Below are 8,112 nucleotides of genomic sequence, written 5' to 3'. Positions count from 1 at the left end.
ATTAAGTGTTGATATCTGGTAGTATAGATCCTCCAACACTGTTCTTTTTCAAAAGTGTTTTGCCTCTTCTAGGTCCTCTGTATTTGCATATCAGTGTTCGAATCTGCTCATCAAGTTGTATAAGAAAGCCTGCTGGGATTGCCTGGAATCTGGAGAATTGACACGTTAACAACTTTGTATCTTCCAGTTAATGAATATGGTATTTGTCCCAGCATTTAGGTGAAGGGAGCCTAAGAGTCAAAGGCTTCTTTTCTCAGGAATTCTTTGTTTTAGAAGCTGTGGAGGGTGGTTGTCAATTTAGAGGTAGCAGAGTACAGGGGTGAGGACTCAAGCTAGACTGCCTGAGGTCAGAGCCTTGCGGTGGGGCCACTTAATTGCATGTGAATTGCAGGCAAGTTGGGAAATTTCTGTCGGTCTTAGTTTCTCCATCAGTAATATGGAGATAATATTTGTTCATATATCATAGCATTGTTGTGAGGATTTAGTGAGCTAATATTTGTCTTAGTGGGCACCTGGGCACACCCTGTAGGAACTACAGAAGTAGTAGCTAGTATTGCTGCACCTCTGAGAAAGCAGTAACTTAAGAAGCTCTTGAAAACTCAAGTAATCTGTAAGAGGAAGAGTATTCCTCTATTGTTAGGACCACCAAAAAGACAGAGGGGAGGAGCAACACTGAGGTAAGGCTTTAAGCAAAATGACAAATTCAGGGGTCCCAGGCTATGTTTTGCAAAGACCAGAAGATCAGCTTGTTCTTGGCCTGTGATTTGTTCCTTAGGAGAACTATAAATAAGGTCACAGTCATGGACTTTGAACACTAAGTCAGATGAGCTAACTTTCAACTACTTCCACATAGTTTCCAAAGAAAACATTTATTTTAAAGACAACTAGCCAATTGGCTAACATTGTCTTTGGAATGAAAAATCAGATTATAAAAATTTATTCAACTATGATTTTATTGTTCATTTTTTTAATTCAAAGAAAAATTATTATGGTCACTTCTGTGAGGTTTAGTTAATTTTTACTTCTTTCCACATGGTAACTTTATTAGTTACCCTTAGGCAGTTTCAAATTATTTCATCAATCTTGGTCTTTGTTTTTAATTTATACAGTGGAATTTACTTGTTCATTGGTGTGAGCAATTTTCAATATCTTGTCAAACAGCCTGTGGCAACTGAAAATACAAGTGGCATACATTAGATTTCTCTGTTTGAGGCAGTGCAACAGTAACATTATGCTGAATACCCAACCTCAATAAATTGCAGGCATTTATATAACTAATTCAAAAATACTTTTTTGGGGGGTAATTGCGAAAACAAATTTGACTTACATACTTGGGAGGCAAGTAGTTGAGCGAAGTCTCTCTTATGGCCATCAGCAGTTTCAACTTCACTTTCTTGTCATTTATGTTATTTTATCTCCCCAATCTGACTAAATGCTTTATATATCATTCAGCCCATCTTGTTCCAGAACTTACGTATATTAGAAGCTTGATCAATATCTGTAAACCAATTTTATTCTTATGTCTGCAGATTGTACTTTAAAGCTCGGCTCTATGGAGAAAATTCCCATCAGTTTCATAGCGTTGTGAAAACTTCTCCAATAGCTCAGAAAATTCATGGTGGCCACGTGTTAAAAGTGTGCTGTCAGACACTGATGTTTCTCAGCCCCAGGGACAGCTGGAGCCCCCAGGCTAGTGAGCCCCAGCTAAGAACAGCTTTTTCTAGTGCTCTTAGGCAGCCCAAGTGCAGCAGGATCTGGGAGGTAATGATGTGACCTCTGGCGGCAGTGATATTTGCCTCTGCTAGTTGGTGCTAAGTGAGGCCAATGACGGGTGGGCCTTACTATCTGGACAACTACTTCAGCCACCAGCTGCAGAACACGCAGCATCTGTAATGGGGCTGAAGGAGGTATGGGAGCTCATCTTGTGGGAGCCAAGAAGGACTGGACCAGTTCAAGTGGACGTGCAGACACAGATCCAGTTCTCCATCATTAATTTCAATATTCACATATACACATAGTTTACCTTTGGGGCTGTTACATCTGTTGCAACAGAATCCATTCCAGCTGCAAGCCCAATCTCACTCAGGATGCATCCTCATTCTGCAAATCAGAGCTTCAGTGTATTGCTATGAAAAAGTCTGATTGGATTTGAAATCATTGGCATTATCACAAGAAAATTCAACATTACATTGTCTTGCACAGAAAGGAATGATTGCTTCATTTCTTTAAATATAATTTCCAACTATAGTGAAGATTTGAATGGCTGTAAAAAAGTTTTTACATTTTCATCTCACTTATTTTATTGATCTTGACTATCTAGAGCTCAACTTTTTCATAAAAATGCAAAATGATTTTATGTGGAACTTTATGTACATTTAATATTTAAATCTCTTCAAATATTTTTAAATTTTATTTTAACATGTACGTAATACAAAGAAAAGTTAGTTAAATGTTTTACCAAGCTCCAGGGAGCCTTATTATTTCCGTGACATGACTCTGAAAAATTTGGGCAAGCAGCCTTCCGTTAGGGAATGTCAGTGATTCACACGTGTGCAAGGTTCTCCGAAGTGCTTCCAAAAACTGAAACCATTTCTGCAGGCTCTGAGGCACAAGGATCACTTAGCCTCAAAGAACTCAGTTCCTTCTTTTAACTGTAAAATCCTACAATAACATTTCACGTGGTCCCATTGTAATGTTTTACACTGGACGACGCCCTAGGCTGGGAAAGTGGTCCACAGATAGGCACATTCGTTCATGTTCATTCACCCTCCGAGCCAACCACCTTGGACAAAGTAGTCGCCCAGGTGTCTTCCTCCCACGTTTTCTCTAGCAGGACTTCAGGGCCTTCCTTCTTCTAGGCCGTGGAGAGGGTCAAGGTCTGGAGTAGCCGCCCAATCCGTCCGATCCAACGCATTTTTCCCTTTCTTCTGGCCAACTTGGTAACGCGCTGCTCCCAGGTCTCAGTCTCAGCCCGGGCAGCCTGGCGTGCCATGCCCGGCGCCCGTGGATGCGGCAGGTGGACTCCGGGCCACCTCCTCGCGCCTTCCCTGCAGGTGCCGGAGGAGGGATAGGCCAAGTCCCGGGCCAGCGTCCCTGCGAGGCGGGGCCGGCGCTCCTAGACCTCCTCCCTCTGGCCCTGCAGGTTCTGAGATCCCGGGCTCGGCAGCAGCGGCCACCTCCCTGCGGGCGGGGAGCCAGGCCACCTGGGGCAGTCGGCCAAGGGCTGCCGCCACCCTCCCCTCCCTCAGCCTCCGCTGGGGGTGTTTATATTCGTCTCTCCTCTTTTCTCTTTCACTTTTCTTTTCGTTGGGAGCTGGGACTCCCTGGGTTCCAGGCGTCCAGGGGAACCCCAGATGATTCATTCTCGGCCGCAGAGGCCCAACTCCCGGGAAGGGAGCCGGACGACCGCGCCCGCCCCGCCGCGCTGCCCGCCGCCCCCGACTCTGTAGCCCGGACTCGATGGAGGTACAGAGCTTGGCTTCTCCGCTTTGGGAGGGGAGGTGCTGGTGGCTGAAAGGGCGAGGGAACTCTCCCCGAAAGCCTTCGCCTCGGACTCCTCCCAGCTCTGGCCGGACGCACGCGTCTCCCCACAAAGGGCTACCGGCCGGGCCGCCCCGCCCTCTTCTGGGGAACGCTTGACCGCGACTTCGGTATTCGGTGGCGCTCCGCGCGGAGGTATTTCACCTTCTGACCCTTTATTGCCGTCGCGGGCTCTCCTCGCCATCCTCCGCTTCCAGCCGAGCACAGATTGCTCGTCCACTAGCGGGTCCCCGCTCGGCTCCGCCGTCGGCTCCAACGACTCCGCGCCGGCAGGCGGAGGGCGAGGGACGCGCGCCTGGCCAGCCCAGCCCAGCTGCGGGGTTCGGAGAAAGCGAGGTCCGGCGGCACAGAGCGCTGAGTTCTGCACCTCATCGAGCTCAGAAAGTTCAAGAAAGGTACCGCAGCTCCCGCTTCTTCCCTGCCCCCTCTCAAACTCCCCGCCGGCTGGTGCCAACTTGAGTGTGAGCCCCGCACGTCTGACTCTATCTTTGTCAGTCAAATTACCCTCCTCTGCTTTGATCAGGACACTTAACGTTCCTTGGGAGAGGAATCTACAGGAATGGTTACCGTTTGACAATCAGGCCTCCGTTTATATTGTTTCCAGAAAATAAGTGCTAGAAACTTGGAAAAAATGCAGGAGACTTGTACTGCCGTGAAATCCTTATTCAAAGTGGCTTTAAATGAAAATCCAGTTAATTTTATCAGGTGTTATTGAGACTCTTGCAAGCGTATACAATGTATTTGAACTTAGCTTATAATATATTGAATTTAACTTGAATTTCTATGCATTTAAAACTTTGTTATCTTCGAAGTATATGTAAGGCACGATTAATTCTTCAGTGTTGCTTATAACAGATTCTTAAACAGGGTGAGTCAGAAGTTTAGAAACTGGAAGTGAAATGGTTGTCACTAGCTATCTCCATTATGTTTTTAAAAGCTACAGTCTAATGTTATGACACTGGTAATGGTATCTCCTTGTAACTGATAGGCATTCTTATCTTGTCAGTGGGCTTCTAGAGGCTTCTTTGACTTGATTGAATAAACAGATCAGATCTAGGTGGTTACAGCACCCTGCTGTGCAGAGGTGGACGTTCTATGGAAAGCATCAGGGTACAATATACATCAAACTCTCATTTTTATTAAAGAGCAGTGTGGTGGGCATGATAGGCAGAGGGAGGAGATACAAAGGGAAGAACACAAGGATATAGAAAGGAAAGGACTGAAGACAAAGCAATAGCCATTTTAGATTTAAAAAGTGATGAAAAAATGTAAAGTTTTACTTAATGAAGTTAAGACGTTTACAAAGTTCTGAAGGTTTGTTCTGGTTGTGTTTTAATGGCACACCCTTGTATTTCTTCCTCTGTTTTCTCCTGTCAAAGTTTTGGTCAGACTCAGAACAGCCTTTCCAGCAGTATCATCTGCTCTATGACAGAGTGACAGAGGGGTTAGGTTGGCCGCTGGACTTCTGGTAGGCAGAGTGTTCCCATACTTTGGGGTTCACTGTTCTCTGCTAATTTGGAGTGGGAACTCCAGAACCTGCTTTGAAGCTACAATTTCTGGAATTAGGATTTTCCTACAGGTTACCAGTGGGTTTAAGGAAAACAATTTGATGCTTTCTGTTTAAATCCATGAAATTAATATGTAAATGTCAACAGCCGTATCACAGGACATAATGTTTGTCAATGCAATACGTGTTTATAAACTTCTTTGAAGGATGGGAGAAAGCAGTGGTCTAAAGTTTATTGAAATAGAGTTTGATAATTGAAGAATTTTAAATCCTAGAAGGTTCTCCATCTCAGGTTTGCTGGCTCTGGGTGGATTTCAGGAAGGCGGTGAAGGAAGCTCTGAAATGTTGTGTAAAGGGGATTTTTCTTCTGAGGAAAATAGCCATAACTCTAATGAGCTTTTTAAATGAGCCTCGAACCCTAACAGTTTTTAAAGCATTTTAGAACTTAGAAAACTGCCCTTTCTTCCTATCTTGCTTAGAGTTTACTGTTTAGCTGTATTCATTATGTAACTATTCTTTTGAAGGTTAGATAATGATAATACAGAAAGTACTGTTTTAGGTCCACAGCTTGAACTATGGGAAATAATATGAATCATAGCTAACACTTGTTGAATTCTTATTATGTACTGGATGTTGTTCCAAGTATGTGTTTATTTTTTTAAAAAATCATAATAAACTTATGTGGTGTAGGGACTGTATTTTATAACTGAAGAAATTGGAGCATAGAGTAATAATTAAATAACTTTCCCAAAGTCACAGATTGAGAAAGTGGTAGAGCTGGGGTTTGAACCCAGACAGATTTAGGAGCACCGATATTTATGAAGGGTGATATTATTTCCATAGAAGTAGTTCCCACAGTTTGACAGTGACAATCAACCACTATTTCATTTTAATGCGGAGTGATATAATGATGGAACATTCATTTAAAATTAATGCTTATATGGTACTTGTATAATTGACCTTATTAATTATATATTTAAAGATTATCTTTATGAGCAAATGATATTCACATGAGTGTCTACATGTGTTTGGTTCCTTGGAGAAAATTTTTTTATGGTTCCTGAATGAAAACATTTGTCCAGTGTACATAGTTTTTGCTGGTAGAGCTTGGCAAATAGGCAAATGTGGATTGATCGATATGTCTGTATCTATCTATCTATCTATCTATCTTTCTATCTATCTTTCTATCTACCTATATATCCATCCATCCAAGTAAAAGGCTGGGATTCAGGGAGTGATCAGAAGACTCACACATCACAGTGGAAGTGGTGTAGTCAACTATTTGGGAAGTCCCCTTTTCAGGAAATTTTATGGTCTGAGGGTTGGCAAGAAGCCAACTTCTGTCTTTAACTCAGTATTAGTGCTTTGATTTATTTACCCAGGGATTACAGATTACTTCATGAGACTGCTGAGGCCGAGCATTGCTTATGTGTTGTTGGCTGCTATCCTATTTTATGGATTGGATGGAAAAATTCCATAGGAAAGTTGAGAGAACATTTGTGGGTTTTGCTCATAGCGTTTACTCCAATTTAATGGTAATGTTACTAACTAACTCTAATCAATTTCATATATATTTATTTATTAACTTGCTATATGTCAGGGAATGTTACACTTTTTCTAAAAAAAGTTATTCAGTGCCGGAATCAGAAATAGGAAATAAGAGGCTCTTTGATCTCAGTTCATTTCAACGATAGTATTTGTACACAATTTCTATATGGAGGCAGAGTATGTATACACACATATCTTCCAGTGTTTTATCCCGCTGCAAATCTAGTGGTGCCTGGCAGGTCATTTTTAGAAGCAGAGGACTATATATAGACCACATGAGAAGGAGTAAAAAAAGTCAATGCCTATAGTAGGTGATCATATTCTAAGTTGTTTCTTTTCCAGATGCTGAAGGAGAGTGACAGAAAGTATTTTGTCAAGTAAAGGAATTGAAACCGAAAATGATCCCAGAAGAGGAAAATATTAGGGCTGTAAGGTTGGGGGTGGGGAGACTCTAAGGTCATGACACACGAGCCCAGTGATATAGTCAGTGATCGCTGTATCACTGAAGTCTCCTTATTGGGCCTCCTGCTTATATGCCTTTGGATAAAAATTTGGGACAGGAACTATGTTGACCCTGGAACAACAGGAGTTTGAACTGCGAGGTCCACTTATACAAGGCTTTTTTTGACCGTAAATGCTATGGTGTTACAGGATCCGTGGTTGGTTGAATCTGTGATGCAGAGCCACGGATACGGAAGGACTGCGGTACCCAGGGCCTGCTGAAGATTACAGCGGATTTTCCACTGAGCGCAGTGTTGGCGCCCCTGACCCTGCTGTTGTTCAAGGGTTAGCTGTACCCTTGGCAAGCTGTTAGCCCTGACTGCCAACATTTTCAAATAATATTTTTTAATTGAACGTCTTAGTTAGGTATCTTACAATATATTTTCCCAACTTTTTTGCTCTCCTTACTCCTCAGCACCAAAAATAAGCATATACAGTGAGATTTCATTTTCTAAAATAAATAACTATATTGTTAAAATTATTCATTATATTATTTTAAATATTATTAGTACACAATTAACCAAAATATCCCATTCACTTTTCTTTATCTTTTTTTTTTTGGCTGCGTTGGGTCTTCGTTGCTGCGTGTGGGCTTTCTGTAGTTGTGGCGAGCAGGGGCTACTCTTCATTGTGGTGCAAGGGCTTCTCATTGCGGTGGCTTCTCTTGTTGCGGAGCACGGGCTCTAGCTGCGTGGGCTTCAGTAGGTGTGGCACACGGGCTCAGTAGTTGTGGCGCACGGGCTTAGGTGTTCCGTGGCATGTGGGATCTTCCTGGACCAGGAATCGAACCCGTGTCTCCTGCATTGGAAGGCGGATTCTTAACCATTGTGCCACCACGGAAGCACCCCGCATTCACTTTTGATAAGTACTTATTAGCGTATAACTAAACTACATTGGAAATGATATCAGCGTAGAGATGGGTAGTGTGGATATCACTGCTTTGACTAAAGAAGGTATCTCTAATAACAGTTTTTCCACTTGGCCCTGTATTTGGCACCTTGGACAGGGAAGGCGCA

The 8,112-nt window shown here is 42.9% G+C and overlaps 1 protein-coding gene across 4 annotated transcripts in view; it reads left to right on the top strand.

The window, feature by feature from the left end:
• The first annotated feature begins 3,824 nt into the window (after nucleotides 1-3,824).
• The window catches only part of IL15 (interleukin 15), a 104,109-nt gene continuing 99,821 nt past the window's right edge, over nucleotides 3,825-8,112 (top strand). For 3 of the 4 annotated variants that reach the window (XR_003001998.1, XM_024736104.1, XM_024736101.1), the window contains exon 1: nucleotides 3,825-3,935. The gene's annotated coding sequence lies outside the window, so the exon portion shown is untranslated. The remainder of the gene's footprint in view (nucleotides 3,936-8,112) is intronic. The other variant, XM_024736103.1, reaches the window with a different exon arrangement.

This window comes from Neophocaena asiaeorientalis, unplaced genomic scaffold, assembly GCF_003031525.2.
Source record: "Neophocaena asiaeorientalis asiaeorientalis breed wild unplaced genomic scaffold, Neophocaena_asiaeorientalis_V1.1 scaffold7, whole genome shotgun sequence".
In the NCBI taxonomy this organism is placed as follows: Eukaryota; Metazoa; Chordata; class Mammalia; order Artiodactyla; family Phocoenidae; genus Neophocaena; species Neophocaena asiaeorientalis.
This window is presented reverse-complemented; position numbering and strand designations above follow the sequence as displayed.